The sequence below is a fragment of the Phodopus roborovskii genome, unplaced genomic scaffold (genome assembly GCF_943737965.1).
Source record: "Phodopus roborovskii unplaced genomic scaffold, PHOROB, whole genome shotgun sequence".
In the NCBI taxonomy this organism is placed as follows: domain Eukaryota; kingdom Metazoa; phylum Chordata; class Mammalia; order Rodentia; family Cricetidae; genus Phodopus; species Phodopus roborovskii.
In genome coordinates this window covers 13,319,207-13,338,328 of record NW_026126585.1, presented here as the reverse complement: position 1 = coordinate 13,338,328, position 19,122 = coordinate 13,319,207, and the positions used below count along the sequence as shown (strand labels likewise).

Genomic DNA, 19,122 nt, shown 5'->3' with positions numbered 1-19,122 from the left:
GCTCCTACTGTGAAGCATTTCCCACCATAATGGACCACATCTCCCCTCTAGAACTGTGATCCAAAATAAATCATTCTCCCTAGGTTTCCTTTTTGTGAGGCATCCTATCACAGCAGCAGATGAGTAACAAACACATTCTTATCCATACAGTTTCTCTTAATCATTTAAAATACATACTCTGACAAGACTGCAGAGGTTTCTCCAACCTTGGCAATTACTTAGGTCTCTGTAGAAGTATGCTTTCTTCCTCTCCACTCCTTCTAGACATTTCTCCCACTGGCTTCAATCAAATACTATTTGTGAACACATCTGTTACCAAAAACTAGGAATTAATTTTGTCTTTATTACTCACCCTGAATGAGTGTTCTTGTCATTCAGGTGTGTGTGTGTGTGTGTGTGTGTGTGTGTGTGTGTGTGTGTGTGTGTGTGCACCTGTGGACACACACACACACCTACATTTTATTCTCATATTTCTACTTCCAAAAGGCTTCATGGCATAAATGATTCCATGTTATTTTGAGCACTCCAGCTCTTAGTTTTTGGGGCTGAACAATTGCCATGCTATTTCAGGTACCTTCATCTTGTCACAATTTACCAAATACACTTGCTTGCCAAATCAACAGACAATTCCATCCCTTCCACACACTGGCAAACACCAACACAAAACTGTTTACCATGGATTATAAGGATTTGGGGCTCGTTGCATTTAGACAGTGAATATGGCAAGCTTACAAAGCACAGAGTTTGGGAATGGAATGTTGTGCTGCTTTTCAGAGACGAGTAAACAAGGATAAGCCTGCAGCAGTGTTGGTGTTTCACACAAACCCAAAAGAAGTTTTGCACATCATCAACTTCAAAATGTTATATGCGATGTGATTTCAAAGGGAAGAGGAGTAGCATCAATCAGTGCTGACGAATGGTGTGCCTAGACTATGGTCAGGGTCAGAAACATTGGGAAAACTATGACATGAGCAAATAGAGGGGGAACTAACCATCTTCCTTTGCATACAAGGTTTCCTCATTGATAAAGCCTATACGTGCAACTTTTTCTCTGAAAAATCTTTTTCATTTTTCCCTCATAGTCATTCAAAGTGCCATGAAAATTACTTAAGTCTCTAGTAGATTGCCAGGTATCACTGTACACCCCAGCTGCATGAAAATAGTACATGGTGGTATAGGCAAGCTTTGCAGAAGCATCCACTAAATGTTCTTTGGGGAAGCCATGGCCTGGAAAGCACTGTCTCAGACACTCAAACCTGAGCTCATTCCACAGCCAGTTCTACAGCATACACCATCCCACAGATTTTCACTGTTTCTTATTGCTCACAGATACTAAGATGTTGGTCAGGCATTCTTTAGCCATGCATTTCTTAGTAGAGACTGCCCTCCTCACCCTCACACAGGCATATGGAAACACACAGTGTGTGTGTGTGTGTGTGTGTGTGTGTGTGTGTGTGTGTGTGTGTACATGAATCCATACTGCCAAGAATTAAACCCAAGTCCACATGAATATTTGACAAATGATGTACCACTGAACCACATCCTCAAAGAGTACCCTCAGACAAGTTTTGAATGCAGTTTCACCCTGCATACATTTTAGGATTATAAAGTATAACTGGGTAAAAATGTCTTTTACTCTTAGTATAGTTTTAATTATGGATGTGTTTATAACTTAGTTCACATGACTATGAATCCCCCATGTTGAAAAAGTCCATATTCTTTCCTTCCTTTAGCAGATTACAGACTTATTTTGGTCCAGTTGATCTGTTCAAATGGCATCAACAGAGTCAGAGAAGCAGATGCCCACAATGGTCAGAAGAGGGTATCAGATCTTCAGAAGCTGAAGTTATAGGTGGTTGTGAGCTACCAGACATGGATGGTTGGTTCAGAACTCTGCAAAAGCAACAAGCACTCTTAACCACTGAACCATCTCTCCAGCCCTAACAAGTGGCTTTTGAGCGGTGCTCCCCACAGGCGGAGGAGCACACAAAGGATAGGTGGCAGTTGGTGAAAAGGTGACTCAATTTGTAAGGAAAGAAGATGAGTATAGCTCCTGTCCATGAAATTTCTGTATATTGAAACTGGTGCTTTACACTTGATTTTCTCCATTCCATGCTACAGGCACAGCACGTATCCATCAAGTCACCTTTGAATTTATTCCTATAGCTTACAAACACATCTTACACTTTACACTAGCTTGTATTGCAATATGAAGATTGCTTAGTTTTTATTTTTCTTTTCAAGAAAAGCCTAAAATAAGATGTTTCCTGGAAATTACAGTATGTCCATGGGTGTTACGCTTCAAGTCTACCACCTCTGTGCTCAAAATGCATTATCTACTAAGCATTCACATGCTATTAGATGACCCATCCTTAGAAAGTATCTCCACAAGGAACTTCTTTACAATGAAGTTTAGGACTCTCTAGCAGAAGCTTTTCCTCAGTGTCTTCTTTTAAGGAGCAATTAAAGTAGGTTTAAACTGTCTGTGTAGTGTGACCCTGTAGCAGAGACTCTTTTCCACCTGGTCTCGCAGCCCTTCAGCCCCAAATAAACACACAAAGATTTATATTAATTTATAAACTATTTGGCCAACAGCTTAGGCTTCTTAGTGGCTATCCCTCTTTTAATTGTTAACCCACTTATTAAACCATGTATTGCCGCAAGGCTGTGGCTTACACATAATCCAGCATGTTACTCCTTCGGTAGCATGGGGTCTCCCTCTCTCCCTCCTCTCCCAGAATTCTCCTCATCTCTACCTATACTCCTGGCTGATCAGTGTTTTACTCATCAATCAATAAGAGAAACATATATACATTATGCCCCAACCAAAAGGAACTTGAGATTACTGAAGTTTCACACTGGAGTGTTCAGCTCAGGAGATGTGCAATCACAAAGAGAACTCAAGAATCTGAATATGTCCCTCACAATGAGAAGCCTGCCAAACTCAGATTTTTCAACTGAATGATGTCACAGTCCGGAGGGCTGTTTTCCTGTCAGAAATTTAACTTGAACAAAGCCCTTCAGCTCTCTGAGAAAAATGCGACCTGTCAGGAAATGAATCAAACCTACCAAACAATCACTAGAATTTGACCAGAAATATCACTCTGGTGGGTCACATGTCACTTCTGGCTGCAGCTATCACAACAAGGATGGTGGGAAAGAGGGACCAAGTGAATTCCATCAGGTATAAACTAGATGATCAGCTTAGGCTCATCTTAAAGCTTATCATTTATTTTCAAGTGCTCCGTGAAAACGGGAAGATACTGGGCCAAGTCTGCTCCCTACATGGCGGACTACACATACACACCAGAAAAGCCGTGGAAATGGGGAATGAAAAAGAAAAAGGAAATGTGCATTGCTGAGCCAGGTATCAGAAGGCAAGGTGAGTTGGTGACTTGGCAATGTGCGTGAATACTTGTCAAGCGGAAGTCAAACAAATATATTTCATCTTCACCAGTGCAAGGCATGTTGTATTTAGCCTTTTACAGATAACAACGCAGAAATCTTCCCATCTTACAGGTCGAGGAAGTAAATGTGTCTCTGAGAGACAAGATGGAAGAGTTTGTGACTGAACGTGCGTATGTGTTCATGTCACATGGCAGATGTCTTTCTGAACCAGCTCACCCAATGAGCAAAGCTGTCTAGCCAGTGAGGTTCAGGGGTTCTCTTGTCTTAACTTCCACAGCACAGGTGTTCCAGATGTGTAAAAAGCTGGGACTCTTTCCACAGATGTTAGAGATCTGAAATCAAGTAGCTCCTCAGGCACACTTCACAGACTGGGCAATCTCCCTAGTACCTAAGTTTTTCCCAAATTATTTAAGAGTAAACTTGTTAAACAAATGAAGAGGCTAGGAGTACATTAATTACAAACCAATCTGATAGTCAAAAGCAAATGGAAGACTGAGGCTTCTGTGAGTATGGACTCTACTTATACCCAACACGGTGGCCACCAGCTATGCACAGCTACAAGCAATTGGTGTTCATTTGAATAGAGTTTTGCTTGAAAGTGTAAAACACAGGAGGGATTTTGAGACATATTACATCAAAGATCTGTAGCACTTCATAAATAACTTTTCTATAATACACACACATTGAAATGAAAATCATAGATATACAGGTTTAATCACATTTCATTAATGTTAAAATTAATGTCATTTGTCTTATCCTTTAATAGGGCTACCAGAAAATTTAAGAGAAATGTGTTGTACTCATGCCTCACCATCTATTTCTGTTGAGAAAACTGTTCTAGAGAAAGACATGGATCAATTCATTTGCTATTACTCTATCCACATGCTCAACCTGAGATTAAAAGGACAAATTTCCATGCCCAGCTTTTTTACCTGAATTCTGGGGAATTGAACTCAGATTCACATGCTCTGAGACAAGAACTTCAGCAACAGAGCCTATCTCCATGACCCTGGAAATCTTTTAAAGATGATTTCTTAAACTAATCCTTGTATTATAGCAGCATCTGGAATACAGGGTGTGCACGAAAAACCATCATTGCACGCACTTTCTCTGCCTGATATTGTGTAATACAGTTGTTTGTCCTCTGCTTGAATATCCATAAAGATGGGAAACTCACATTTCCTTGAGACAACCTATCACATTTTCAGACAAGACTGAATAGGAAAATGTTCACTACTGGAATATGAGTAAAACACTCTTTACAACTCCAACTTTTTTACACTTCTTTATATATGATTCAGTCAGAAGCACAGAGGGAAACTGGCCATATTCCAATTGCTATATTTCTGTGCAAAATGTTAAGAGACATCAGTATGGGGCATGGGTTTATTATACAACCCCACAGAATGCCATGTCTAAAAACCCACTGCTCACCCAGTGAAATCCTTTCAATAAATAGTTTGTCTACACAGTCAACAAGACAAAACAGCAGCCCACTGATTGGGAAAAGATCTTCACCTGACAGAGGGCTGATTTCCAAAATATACAAAGTACTCAAGAAGCTAGTTACCAAAACACCAAATAATGCAATTAAAATGTGGGGTGCAGAACTAAATAAAGAATTCTCAATAGAAAAATCTGAAATGGCTGAAAGACACTTAAGAAAGTGCTCATCATTCTTAGCCATCAGGGAAATGCAAATCAAAACAACTCAGAGATACCATCTTGCTTCTGTCAGAATGGCTAAAATCAAAAACACCAAAGACAGTTTATGCTGGAGAGGATGTAGAGAAAGGGGAACATTCCTCCACTGCTGGGGAGTGCAAACTTGTACAGCCACTTCAGAAATCAATATGATGGTTCTTCAGGAAAACGGGAATCAGTCTACCACAAGATCCAGCAATTCCACTCTTAGGCATATACCCAAAAGAAGCACATTCATGCAACAAAGACATTTGTTCAGCTATGTTCATAACATCATTATTTGTAATAGCCAGAACCTGGAAGCAACCTAGATGCCCCTCAACTAAAGAATGGATAAAGAAAACGTGGTACATTTACACAATGGAGTACTGCTCAGCAGGGGAAAAAAATGGGATCTTGAAATTCACAAGCAAATGGATGGAACTAAAAGAAACCATTCTGAGTGAGGTAACCCAGTCACAAAAAGACAAACATATATGGATTTTAGACATAGAGCAAAGGATCATGAGCCTACCATCCACACTGCCAGAGAAGCTAGGAAACAAGGATGACCCTTAGAAAGACATGCATGGTCCCTTGGAGAAGGGGAAAGGGACAAGAGCTCTTGAGCAAATTGGGAGTTGTCTGGGAGGGGAGAGGGAATTAGAAGAAAGAGAAGGGGAAAAAATGAAGAGAGAGACTATGAGGGACCAGGAAGATTGAGTCTGGGGAAGAATAGAGGAGAGCAAGAAAAGATATACCATAATAGAGGGAGCCATTATAGGTGAAAAGAGAGATCTGGCACTTAGGAAATGTCCAGAGACCTACAAAAATGACCCCAACTAACAATCTAAGCAGTAGTAGAGAATGCCCTTCTCTGATAATGAAGTTGATGACTACCTTACATGCCATCTAGTAGCTGATGGAAGCAGAAGCAGACACCCACAGCTAAGCACTGAGCCAAACTTGTGGAATCCAGTTGTAGAGAGGGAGGAGTGATGAGCAAAAGGGATCAAGACCAGGCTGGAGAAAACCACAAAAACAGCTAATCTGAATAAGGGGGAGCTCATGCACCCCAGACTGATAGCTGGAAACTAGCATAAGACCAACCCAGATCCCCTGAACATGGCTGTTACTTAGGAGTCCTGGGCAGTCTATGGGACCTCTGACAATGGAACCAGTATTTATCACTAGCACATGAATCACTTTGGGAGACCATTGCCCATGGAGGGATACTTCCTTGGCCTATAGACAAGGGAGAGGGCCTAGGCCCTACCCCAAATGACTTGACAGACTTTGATGATTCCTCATGGAAGGCCTCACCCTCCCTTGGGAGTGGATGGGGGATGGGATGGGGTATGTCTGGGGGGCATGGGAGGAAGGGAAGGAGAGGGAACTGGGATTAATATGTAAAATAAGAAAAAAATTAAATAAAAAAATCTAATCCAAAAAGAGGTCATCTGAAATTTTTAAATACTTTTATTTTTGTCATTATTTCTTTTAGAGTAGTGTGTGTGTGTGTGTGTGTGTGTGTGTGTGTGTGTGTGTGTGTTGTATGAATGTAGGTACATATATGCTATGCATAATGTGTGTGGATGTCAGAAAATGACTTTTACAAATCAGTTCTTGACACTCATTGGGGATTCTGAGAATCAAACTCAGGTTGCTAGGCTTTTGCTGCAAGCACTGTTACCTATGGAGTTATCATACAAGTCTAATAAAAAAATACTTAAAAACAGTATTTTGGGCTGTAGAGATGGGCTTCGCAGATACTGAGTGCTTGCTGCTCTTGCAGAAGATCAACATTCAGTTCCTAGCCCTTACATAATGCGACTCAAAATAGAATATAATTTCACCTTTGGGGCATTCATGCCTCTTTTGGGCCTCTGTAGAGACCGGCATGCATGTGCAGGCAGACATGCACACATACACTCAAATAAATAATAAAATAAAATACTTAAAAAATAAAAACCACACTATGATTTCCCAGACATGCTTAACATGCTTAACACAAGAACAGCTGATCTCTTCCCAGTGGAGTCATCTTCTAAGACCACAGACACCTTCAATGGGTACACATGGATGGATGCAGGGAGGGTGAAAACTGACATCACCTGCCAGTTCTCTTAAGCCGATCCCAGGAATAACCAAGGTCACTGCCATTCACGTTTTCGTTGTTGTTGTTTTTGTTTTGTTTTGTTTTTTCATGACAGGGTCTCACTGTTTAGCTCCAGTTGTCCTGGAACTAGCTTTGTAGACCAAGTTGGCCACTAACTCACAGATATCCACCTGCCTCTGCCTCGTGGGTGCTGGGATTAAAGGTGTGCACCACTACCACTGGGCTGCCATTCACTCTTACTCACATCTGAAGACTTATAACTCCCTTTCCTTCTCTATTCTAATTTCAAAGCTAAGGCTCCACACAGCTGGTCAAACAGTTCTGTCTTAATCAGTCGTTAATGAAAAGGAACATGAATGTGGTGATGCTTTCCAGGTATGGGTTTCCTGGAACTGGTAATGGTTCCTCCAGGAGCCAACTAAAATAAAACAAAGTTTTGCAATTTCTTTGGCTCTAGACAAAGGATGTCTATTGTGTAGCCATCCCCAAGGAGCTGACACCATTTCCCACTCCCACCATCATGCTCCCGGGAGGTCCTTTAAGATTCAGGAAGTATCCAGGCAGTGGTGTCGCATGCCTTTAATCCCAGCACTCAGGAGGCAGAGATAAATAGATCTCTGTGAGTTCGAAGCCAGCCTGGTCTACAGAGTGAGTTCCAGGAAAGGCTCCAAAGCTACAAAGAAACTCTGCCTTGAAAAACTATTAAAAGCAAAAGATTCAGAAAGTAAAGGAAATTTATAAGGCTCAGGAAGTCAACCAAATTCACAAGTCTCTGGAAGCTCCTCAAAATTACAAGAACCACAGGGCCCCTCCCTATGGTTACATACATAACAGTTGCCAGGGAGAGGAGGTTCTACCTGCCAAGTCATTTGAGGAGTTTCAGATATGCAGCTTGTGTGTGTCATCACCCATAATGGAGTGGACCTTTGAGTAATGCAGCTATCTTTAAGGTACACGTCCTCCTGGAAGTAACCCTGACAAACTAATTGATTCAGTCAGGTAGCCTTCAGCAGAATTGCTTCTTTGGTCAACTGGGTCAGTGCCCTATCTTGGATGAACACATGGTTGATTTGTTTGTTTATTTGTTTTTGTTTTCATGTCTCCCCAGGAAAGGTGATTTTAAAAAAATGTGGAAGTCACCTCAGTCCCAGCACCCTAATATGAAAACTGGCACTGAATATGTTTCCAGAGCTTTGATATAGTTGATAGGATTAGATGCGGAGGTTCTCATGCACTCAGCCAGATGTGCAACATGTCAGAGTCACCGATGACTGGAAGCCACGCCTTTTCCCATTTGTGTATTGTTGGGCCTCTTCTAACATAGTCACCAATGGCTGTTGCCATCCAGGCCCCTGCTACTGTCCCCTCTGCAACGTTCTCCAGAATTCTCAGTAGAGAGGCAGCCCCTTTCTCATTCAAAGCCTTTCCATCAGAACTCCACCAATAGATGCTAATGAGGAAACAGATTTAATCAAACAATAAAATTAGATTTTACCCCCTGAGTTGTTTAGGGCAGAGAAAGAACTTTACGAACTAGCCTAATCAGAGAAATGCCGGTGAAAACATAATTAAAGCTGGGTTTTCAGCCATGGGTAGAATTTGGATACTGCTGAGAGAGGAGATGGAGAGAAAAGGTGCCTGGTGCCTTGGATAGGTGTGAGTTTTGTGGGTGTCCTGATGGAAAAGGACAGGTGACAGGAAGTTAAGCACTGGCAGGGGTTCAAATGGGTGCAGGACCTAGAATGTTACTTTCCCACACAAATTACTTTTCAGCTTTTCAGGGACCTTCTAACAGTGTTTAAGTTTAGTCACAAGAGATCCAGAAGAGGGCCAGAAAAATGGCTTAGTAGATGGATAAAGGTGATCTGCCACCAAGCTTGAGAACCTGAGTTTAACCTCTAGAATTTACATGGAGAAGGGAGGAAATCTGACTCTTACAAGTCATTCTCTCTGACTTCTAGACACATGGGGTATATGCTTATGGAAAATTATCTATCTATCTATCTATCTATCTATCTATCTATCTATCTATCTCTTTTATAGACAAACAAAAATATAAATGAATGTTAAAAATACAAAAAGAAATCCTGAAGACAATATCAAAGAATTTTCCTCAAAGAATCTTTGAGGACATCAACATCTTACCTCTGTGTGGTTGGTCAGGAGACATCATAGTTTAAATAATATGACAATTTGTGTAAAACAATGCTTCAAAATGATTGGAAGTCAATATGAAATAAATTTAGCTTAATTCTAAAGACTAGAAATGAAGGGGGCAGGGAAAAATAACTACCTTTTCCCTGAAAAAAAATCCTGTCAAATTCCTTCTTTGTACATAATTTTGATGAAGGGTTTGAAACAGCTGTGGGGGAGATGATCGATTCCTGCAGCAGATGACCTTGATTAGAAATTTGGCTCTGCCCTGACGACAAGTATTCTTACTGCATGCTTTATGTTTAAGCATTCTTTGTTTCTTTAGAGAAACAAATCACGTTGAAAGTACAGTGGCTTTATGTGAATTGATAACTCGGCTGAAAGGGGTTTCTATACCTTGAGGCGATTAGTACCCACGTGTTTAAATAGATATAAATGTTACAGGCAAAACACTACAATATAAATGCAAACAGATTTTAAGTTCAACTACAAATGGTGCCAATGGTTGCATTTATTCTCGTCCTTGTCGTGGCTAAGAACATCCAGAGATAATATTAAAACATTACAGCTGCTAGCACTCAGGTGCAAATCAACCAGACGATGCAATAGCCTAAAGGGGGTGATGCTCCTAGTAGCTGAGGGGGTGATGCTTCTAGTAGCTGTATCAAGACCATCTAAGGAAAGTTAGGGGAGCCACCTACAGGACACCAGGGTAGTGGAGTCCCCAAGAGACCTTTGTTGAGCCTGTTTACCTATGAGTACAGAAACAGTTTGATATTTATACATCCTGTAAGGCTGTATCACAGTGACCAGGTCACCCCAAATATGCCTAACATAAGCACAAAAGATAGAAATCAATAGAGGAGCATCCAGAAGCAAACTCAAAAAGACATTACTGCAAGGTTTGGCCTTACTATAATTAAAACACTTCACTGGTGCCTACTGCATGGTATGCTTTTAAAAATACCATCTGAAAGAAGCCAAAATTAAAATAGGCATTACTACAAAACTACAGACCACGACCAAGGCAACTGTGCGTGACTGCCATGAGGTTTAGCATTCTTCTCCACGTTGTGATCCTTCTAAAAGTAATGGACTGTTCAGTAACATAACACCAGGGCATCAGTCTGTAGCCGGCCCTCTGGCAGGCAAGTGGAACACAGCAAAGACTTTTTTTTTTCTTTTTCCTTTTTTTTTTTTTTTTTTTTTTTTTTTGCAGTCCAGGCATTAAGGAATTAGTTGTGTGTTAGTTACTTGGGATTCTGTTTTTAGCTGCAGCATGTTTAATTACAAAGGGCTCAGAATTAAAATATGCCTAGAGAGGCAAAATCAAAAGCAAGCATTGTAGTCCTTGCCACAAAACAACTTCTCCTTTGGTGCTGATAGCCTTTTGTTGCATAGAGGAAGCATTGTATTTGGACTCATGGATTCCTTCCTCTCAGTCAAGAGTTAAGAATTACACTTTTCCCTTATGAAAACATTTTATTAACCCACAAAAAAAAAAAAAAAAAAAAAAAAAAACCCTGCAGGTAACCATGTCACAGCCAAAAGTTGTTCTTTTTCAAATCTAATTGCAAACACGGAATAGCCAAAAGCGAATATGGTTTTTAGATGCTCCAAAAGTTACTGTATTTTATCCAGCTCGGTTGTACATTCACATATGTTAGTAGACTAGTTATTATGTGCACCATTATTGGTTGTTCATTTGACAAGATGAGTCTGAGTTCAACTCTCCAGCTTTTGCAGGAACCATGAGCTTTTACCAACCGTGAAATGTATTCCACAGTACCTCTAGTGTAGGCTCTGAAATTTCATCAAAAGACGGGAAGTAGCCAAATTTCACTAACCCTTTGCTTCCCTCTTCAGATAGAATACTTGATCTAGTAACTATGGCGTGCTCATTTTAAAACACCAGCTGGAAACAGGATATCTATATCGCCTTTCTGAGGCTCAAGGAACATCACAGAATAGAAGACTGAAAGAATGTGAGAGCTACAGGTTAGGAGAGGGGAATGATTGGGAGTATCTCCAGACAGGACGTGCATCGCACATACGTACTCACTATAAATGCGATTCCAGCACAACGTGTATGTAAGATTAGATCCATCATGTCCCATCATGGATAAGAGATGGGCCATGGTTAATGCACAATGTCCTGAGAATGATGGGCAATTAATGGGTGTTGAAAGAGGGGGGTGACACTTGCTTCCACGATAAACTTTGCACATTCCAGTAAATAATTCTGGGCTCATGCTAAGGAATGCAAACCCAACTAAACTCAATGGGTCAAAGACAAAGATGTCAAAGTAGAGTGACTTTTCCAGGAAGAAGAAAGTTTTTAGTAGGCAAGAGAGAAGGATGAGCAAGCACAGTGGTTGGTGAAAACTCAGTGTACACATGTGTGTGTGAAATTGTCAAAGAATAATAAAAGTATAAAGGAATTGCCAGTGGATTATTATGAAATGCTGGCCATATCATTAGCTACATCTGTTGTTTTCCTATGGGGAAAAATAAATCAACAGAGTAATTTCAGTGGAGGCATTTGAAAGGAGAAAATGTAAAGATAAAAATGCTTAGCTTGGAGCAAGAGTGACAGTGATTTGAAATGCATTAACCCACAGATTCTAATCAGACTCATGATAGTAAACTTGTAGAATTAAATCAGACCTGGAAGCTCTCCCACATTCACAAGTTTGATGCGTTAATTATCACTTAGATATTAATCCTGTTAAGAACTCTAAATTAAGGACTTATGGTACAGCTAGGAAGCTCCATAGGGCTAAAGTGACTGTGGTTGCCTTTTAAAGTTACATGTTGGGGAATACCACCTTATTAAAACATAAAGACTTATGTTAAAGTCGTACTCAGAACTCTAGAATATGATGACCATGCAAGTGGTTTTGGGTAGTGTGATGCCGTTCTGTTGTTCAAGGCTCGGTCCTCCATGCTTTCTCTGCAAAGTACCTCTGAAGCTTGGTCACTAATCGTGTGTTCTTTTCTCCCCCCACCACTGGTATAGTTGACAACACTTAGAATTCTTTAATCTGTTTATCTTAATCATACACTTAATATATCGTATCATTTGTCATTTTGACTGTTCACTGAATAGGACCAGTCAACTATTCTCTATCCTGCTATTCAAGCCTTTCAATCAAAGTTATTACATTAATGCCTAATCTTTACAAAGGTGTGCAGAACATCCAAATTACAGTTTGGGCAAGATTGTTTTTCTATAAAAGAATTGTATTACTCTAGCTTCAACTTCTGAAGTACAATTAGAATGGAGTGACAGACTGAGAATTGTTCAGACGCTCCACTTGCATTAACTTCCATCCTAGCCTTTCATTCTGTCTCTTCAGTCAATGATTTAAAGACAAACTTTTCAATTTACAGATATAGTAAAAAACGAATTATTCCTTCATAAATAAGACTGGCAGCAAGTAGACAAAGTTCTCAACATCCTTTCTAAAGTAGAACATTTTAACAGCATCATTTTCCTTCCATCCTTCTCTTACTCTTGAAAAGCAAGCTCAGCCGAGAACAGAATTTCTGCATCTATTCACCAACTTATTAATGCCAGTCCTCAAAACAGCAGTCTGTGTTTACATGGCTCTTATGCTTGGTAATTATTCCCTATCTGTCTAACCTTTCAAGTTTTAACAAGCAACAAATTGGATGAAAAAAAAACAATGGAGCCAGATTAAGAAATATTGCAATGACCATTTTTTTTCAAGTATCAATTTAAATATTGAGGTAAATATTGAGTGAGTCTATTGTGTTTTCAACCTTACAATAGACCATATTTAGAATATATTCTAAACATCAGGCAACAGTCTCCAGCAGATCACATCTCCTAGCCCTTGTGAAATCTTCAGAACCCAAAAGGTCTGCAGGTATTCGCTGCTCTGGACCTGTCTGTGAAATCATGCAAGACTTCACCACATCTTCTAAACTGACAGTTACCCTCACAATTCTTTAGAAGCATATGTGTGAGCTGCCACATGACCAGAAAAAAAATCTTTCACTTAAACTGGCATGAAAGAGTTTCCAGTCCTCAGGTTCCAGCACAGTACACAATGACCAGGCAAAGTAGAAGCCAACCTAGATGGTCCCAATCCCTCCTGCTATTCCTCTACCCCAGACACAACAAGGAACTTGTCATGTTCTCAAAGAAAGCACTTGTTAGCATGAGTTTTAAAAACAGAAGTACATCAAAGGAAAGCCTCAAGATAGGAACTTTATGTAACCTTTAACCCACAAAGATCAGAGCATGCACTCACCACTGGACAGGGCTTCTTGATTTAGTTAGGAGTGTCCTTAAATGGCTCCCAGAAAGCCTTAACTGAGTATTGTCAAGATTTGGGGCATGAGGTTTCCTTGTAGACAATCTTCCCCCAATTACCCAGAGATCCCAGATTGCTTTCTGAAATGTCAGAAGAGGTACGATCTCTTGAACACTCAAAGAAAGCCTGGCAAAGGAAACTTCAGGTACACACAATGCACACCACACACACACACACACACACACACACACACACACACACACACACACCAGAGGTTGGTTGATGTGAACCCTGCTTGAATGGATTACCCCTATGATAATAATGAACACTCAAGATGTGTTGAGAAAACACTAGGTAGGCTCTTTCTATAAGAAGGCCACATACAAGAGCTTAAATGCACCTGAAGGTGGGAAGTAGCCAATTACTAACGGATCAACCATCATTAAAAAGAGCACCAGGAATCCCGGTGCTTTCTACAGAGTGACAAAGTCTCCTAATATCTCTGCAACTCCACTCAATGGACAGAATTGAATCACAGGCATTCTTAAGGGATGCTCACTCTATAAGAATTCCAAAAGAAAAAGTACCATTAGCTGGCCGGCCTGCCTCTATAAATGTGTGTGTGTGTGTGTGTGTGTGAGAGAGAGAGAGAGAGAGAGAGAGAGAGAGAGAGAGAGAGAGAGAGAGAGGGAGAGAGAGAGAGAGCTAGGGAATGCTTACAGGGAATGTTTACTGCCTTCCGACCCAACACACACACACACACACACACACACACACACACACACACGACACCACATTCAATCCAAGCTTTTCAACTTCAAGACTCAATGTATGGGGACCTAAAGAGCTGAGGTTTCATTTCCCTGTTCAAATAACTTTAATAGTACATAGAACGTGCAAGCTGCAAGGTGGGAGAGGCAGGAGATAGCATGCTTCTCCTCCTCCTTGCCTCCCATCTTAACATGCTGGACCTGCTTTTCCCCTCAAAAAAGCAATGTGGCATCATGTAAGACCTATGGACTCCCCTTTCCCCCAGGACCCTATCTCCTCACAGAGACCATGAACATGTAAACTGTTGCTGTGGCCTTCTGTCTTTGCACTGATAAATCAGAGGGCGCCCGCAAAACTTCTTGGCTTGATCAGGTAGCCCCTCAGGTCCCTGGGCATCCATGCGCAGATTTCGCAGTTCGGGCTACCCAAAGGGGACCCTTCAGTAGACCAGTTTAAAAAGCCCACAGAACTCCCTGCGCTTGGATCCAAAGGCTTCCTGCACAGGATGGGGAACCCCAACGTTCTCTTCATCGGGTCCCCACCAAGCAAGCTGGAGCTTTATGCTTTCTCATTTCAGTTGCCTGAGACCCATGCCCAAATTGCGTGCAGTGTTCCCGCCTGCCCTCTGGCTTAAAGGGTGTAAGCATGCTGCACCCTGGCAGCCAACCCTTCCCGCAGCCCAGAGCCAAAGGTTTACGTTCCAAGTTCCCGCGCCTGCCTGGGAGAAGGGAAAAGGGAGGCTGCCTGGCTAGGAAAGTCTGTGCGAAAGGCGCCCCCCTAGTCGGGGCAGCTGTCTCTTCCATCCCGGCTGGCCAGCCAAGGGAACCCGCGGCATCAGTCCCCGCCAGCTCGGGGCACAGCGCGGCCCCACTCACCAGCCTCGCCCGAGCCGCAGCTGCAGCCTCTGGGAGCTGCCAAGCTCCGAGCTTCCCCGGTGAAGATGGTGGTGTGTGTCGGGAGACCACCCATTCCAGCGTCTGGCAACCCGGCGGCGACTCTGGCTGCTCAGCACTGAGGCTGGAGGAAGAGGAGGACGAGGAGGAGGAGGAAGAAACGGCGCAGTCGGACGCCATCTGCTGTACACCTCTGCGCATCCATTGGCTGCCTGGTGCGTCCCCGGGAGCCGCGGGATGCCGGGCCGCGGGGAGCCACCTTGCGCCTAGCCTCCCGCAGCAGCTGCTCCGGTGCCCCTCCCTCAGCCCCCTTTCTCCTCCCTACCTCTCCTCCAGTCCCTCCTCCTGTTCTCCGGGTTAGTGCAGACCCCCCAGGGTTGGTTAACCAGCTCCCCTGAGCGAGCCGCCTGAGGTGCAACTGGCCTTAACCCCACCCCCACCCCAGGGCTCTCCTGTACCCCTCTATTCAACTGTTTTACAACTCTAAAGCTTCTGAGGTGCAGGTGCCATCTAGATGAGGGAGACTCCACAGCTGGGTTGAGCACCTGATGCCTCATCTACATCTACGGAGTGCTGCAGGGAACCACTGTGAGCCTTAGGGTGGTGAGCACAAGGGGAAATCCAAGGAAACGTGGGGCAGAGAGAGGAAAAGTGGTGGGTGGGCTTGCTGTTGGCACACTTGCTTTCAGGCACTAACTGAGCCAAACCTCAAGCTTCCAAGAGCTTCAGAGTTTCTCCGGGTGAGCAGAGAAAAAGACAAAGATCCCAGCAGGGCGTGTAGGAGAGGCATACTGGGGTATGCCACTGCTAGGAACCACTGGGTTACTAAAAGCATGCGACTTCTGGAGGCTGTCACTGCAAATCATTCAGGTACCTTGAAAGAGCCTTAGCTCTGGGACCTTTGCTTTGCAGGACTCCTGGTCCTAGAGAGAGTGTGCTGGAGGCACAGTGTGGGAAGTTCACCTAGGTAGGGATGCCAGAGGCAGCCAGGAGCTGGAGAGTCCTGGCCCTCCCAGGTGAGGCAGGTAGGAAAGCAGCCCAGACATCGCTCAGGCAGGCAAGAAACAGAGCTTCAGTTCTGAAGGTCCTTTGCCTACTCTGACGCTTGTTCCAAACCCTCCTGGTTTCTGACAGCTTTGATCCAGAGAACTTCTTAAGCTTGTTCAGAGAGATGAGGTCGCTTCAAAAAGAGAAAAGGAAAGGGGGGTGGGCAAAGTAAAGACTACCTATTGCCAATTACTGGGTATTTTCCTTGCCTTAGCTCTTTAAAAGTGTGAGCCCAGCCAGAGACAGCAGGGAATGTATCCTTCTTATTTTATCCAGTGCCTGGCACACCATGGGTGTCTAAAAAGAAGCAAAAATAATAATGATAAAATTAAAGCTTGATGTCATAGCACAAATTAAAGAGATAGAGTAGCTAGGATCTGCCACAGGGGGGGGGGACAAACAAATCAAAAGAATGTGTCATTTTAGTGAAAACGTGAATATTTTGGTGAGAGACTTGCTGTGGGGCTGGTTCTCAAAGTCGGACGCATTAGCACTGGAAGCAGCCAATTGCTGTTGTCCTGGTGAGCCCTGTGCTCACATTGAGGGCTATGCCTCTTTCTAGATCATTGCCTTAAAAATACATCAGCTGCCATCCAGATCTCTGAATATCTTCCCAAATCCAAGACCACATGATTTTGATTTGCTACTCCCAAGTGGTCAACAATGCCAAGGAGAAATGGGTCCATTATATTTTATTGTTTTATATAGAGATGGATATAGATATATAGATATAGATATAGCCAATGGGTTTCATTTGAGTAACTTGAGAAACAACAGCCAGAGAAAAACATGCCTGAAGTGTTCCACCAGGGATTTCCAGGTTTCAAGCTTTGCAGAGTAGATGCTGTATCTTCATGCCCGATCCCTGGCTCACACACTCAGATCACAAAGCTTGGCTATGCAACCTTTCTTGAATGGGCCATCAAAGGTGAGTTTCGACTATGTCATTCATGCACATCATCATCCTTAAACACCCCGCCCTTAGGAGGCATTGACTTGTACATTATTCTTTAGACTGGCGATTTGATTTGAACCTGAATTCTAAATTTAATAAGCAAGCTCCTCCTCACTAATCCCATAAACTACCTCAGCAATCACTTATGACGCTCATAAAAATACTTGGATTTCTTTTAAGACCCAGCTTTCCTCCTCTGTCTCTCCTATTTGGTCTCCCCATGTTCGGATCTAAAAATATAGGTAAAACTTATATCCCAATTACATCCTATGCATTGGGTTCTTTTCTGTGTGTGTGTGTGTGTGTGTACATTTGTGTGAGCATGCATGTAGGGCCTGAGGTCAACATCAGGCTCCTCCTTTACCACTCTCTACCTTATTTTTTTTTTCAGACAAGCTCTCCCATTGAACCTGGGGCTCACCAATACAGCTCTGCTGAGTTAGCCACTGAGCTGTCTCTGACCAGCTGCTTGGTTATAGGCCTATATCACTGCTCCTAGCTTTTTGCATGGCTGCTGGGGATCCCAACTCAGCTCGTGATATGCATACTGTACTGGCTCAGGCATCTTCCCAGCCCCTCTCTGCATTGGGGCTTCTTAAAAGAAAAGAAAAACAATTCAGAAGAATGACGTCCAAGTGAGCTCTAAATACAAAAGGCCCATGAGTATTAAGCACCATTACATCTCTCTCCCATTAGCCAGAGGACAGCCACTTCTCTTTAAGGCACCATGCTGACCATAGTATTTCAGGAAAGTCACCGTGTAAGATGGCAGAATTTTACCTGACATTGTATAATAATGCATAAATCTGGTAGAAGGGAAATGCAGAACAGAGATTCCTTCTAACATCATCTTTCCACCGCTAGCCCAAGCCCCGCGTTTATGTTCAAATGGGATTTAGTGAAATACAAATTCCTTCCTGAGATAGTCTGCTTTGGTCCTTAGAAAAGCACTGGCCTTAAAACATCTGCAGGAAGACAGGCAAAAAAGACTGTTAGGCAGGAACAGAGATTTTACAATATACAAGACCAGGGAAAGCATTTAGAAGAACATAGCCCTGAGAGTAGGTGGCATCATTATCTGTAAGGAACAGATCAATAAGGGTGGAAAATAAGCTGGAGGTTAGAAATTCCCATAACCCCCATACACAGATGGCAAAGGCGCCAGTCACCAACCTTTTAACAAGTGCAGAGGAAACAATAGAACAATAGAAGAGGAGAGGGCTGGATGCCTGTTGGGATTCATTCCCTAGTGCACAGAGAAGCTAGCTAGCACTATAGAGGAAAGTAACCCTTGCTACACGGGCACTGCTGGAGATGAAATGTTCATTTTGTTATTGCTGGGTATGGTTGCCTCTGCCATCTCTAAGCACCACGCTTTCCACCCGGTATAACAAGCTTGGGTGAGAAAAGCATCATGTAAGCAAAATAAACAAATAGCAACATTAAACAAGAGATAGAGAAGGCATGCTGATAAGGAAGCTCAATTGAAAACAGAAGTGAGGGATGCAAGTGCTGGTATCTCAGGCTTGCACCCAGGAAGTCTCGACTGAGTCTAGAATACCCACATGCAGGGAAACAGTGAGTTGAATCCAACAAGAGGTCACTTCTGGGGGAGCAGAACTGGAGGAGGAGGAAAGAGAGAAAAGGACTATGATTGTCTCATTTACACAATTCACTCGGTCCAATTCCAGGTTGGCTGAGATCCTGTGGCAAAACTGAACATTTTTTTTTTCTGCCAAAAAAGAGCATTTAGTATTGGCATAGATGTGCAAGTTTTGAGTTCGGTCCAGTCATTTGATTTTGATATGT

General features: G+C 42.6%; 1 protein-coding gene across 1 annotated transcript in view; it reads right to left on the bottom strand.

Annotated features, from left to right (window-relative positions):
- Positions 1–15,438, bottom strand: part of LOC127236395 (thrombospondin type-1 domain-containing protein 7B-like) — a 274,945-nt gene extending 259,507 nt beyond the window's left edge. The window contains exon 1 of the mRNA XM_051204013.1: positions 15,294–15,438. The gene's annotated coding sequence lies outside the window, so the exon portion shown is untranslated. The remainder of the gene's footprint in view (positions 1–15,293) is intronic.
- Positions 15,439–19,122: the final 3,684 nt, after the last annotated feature.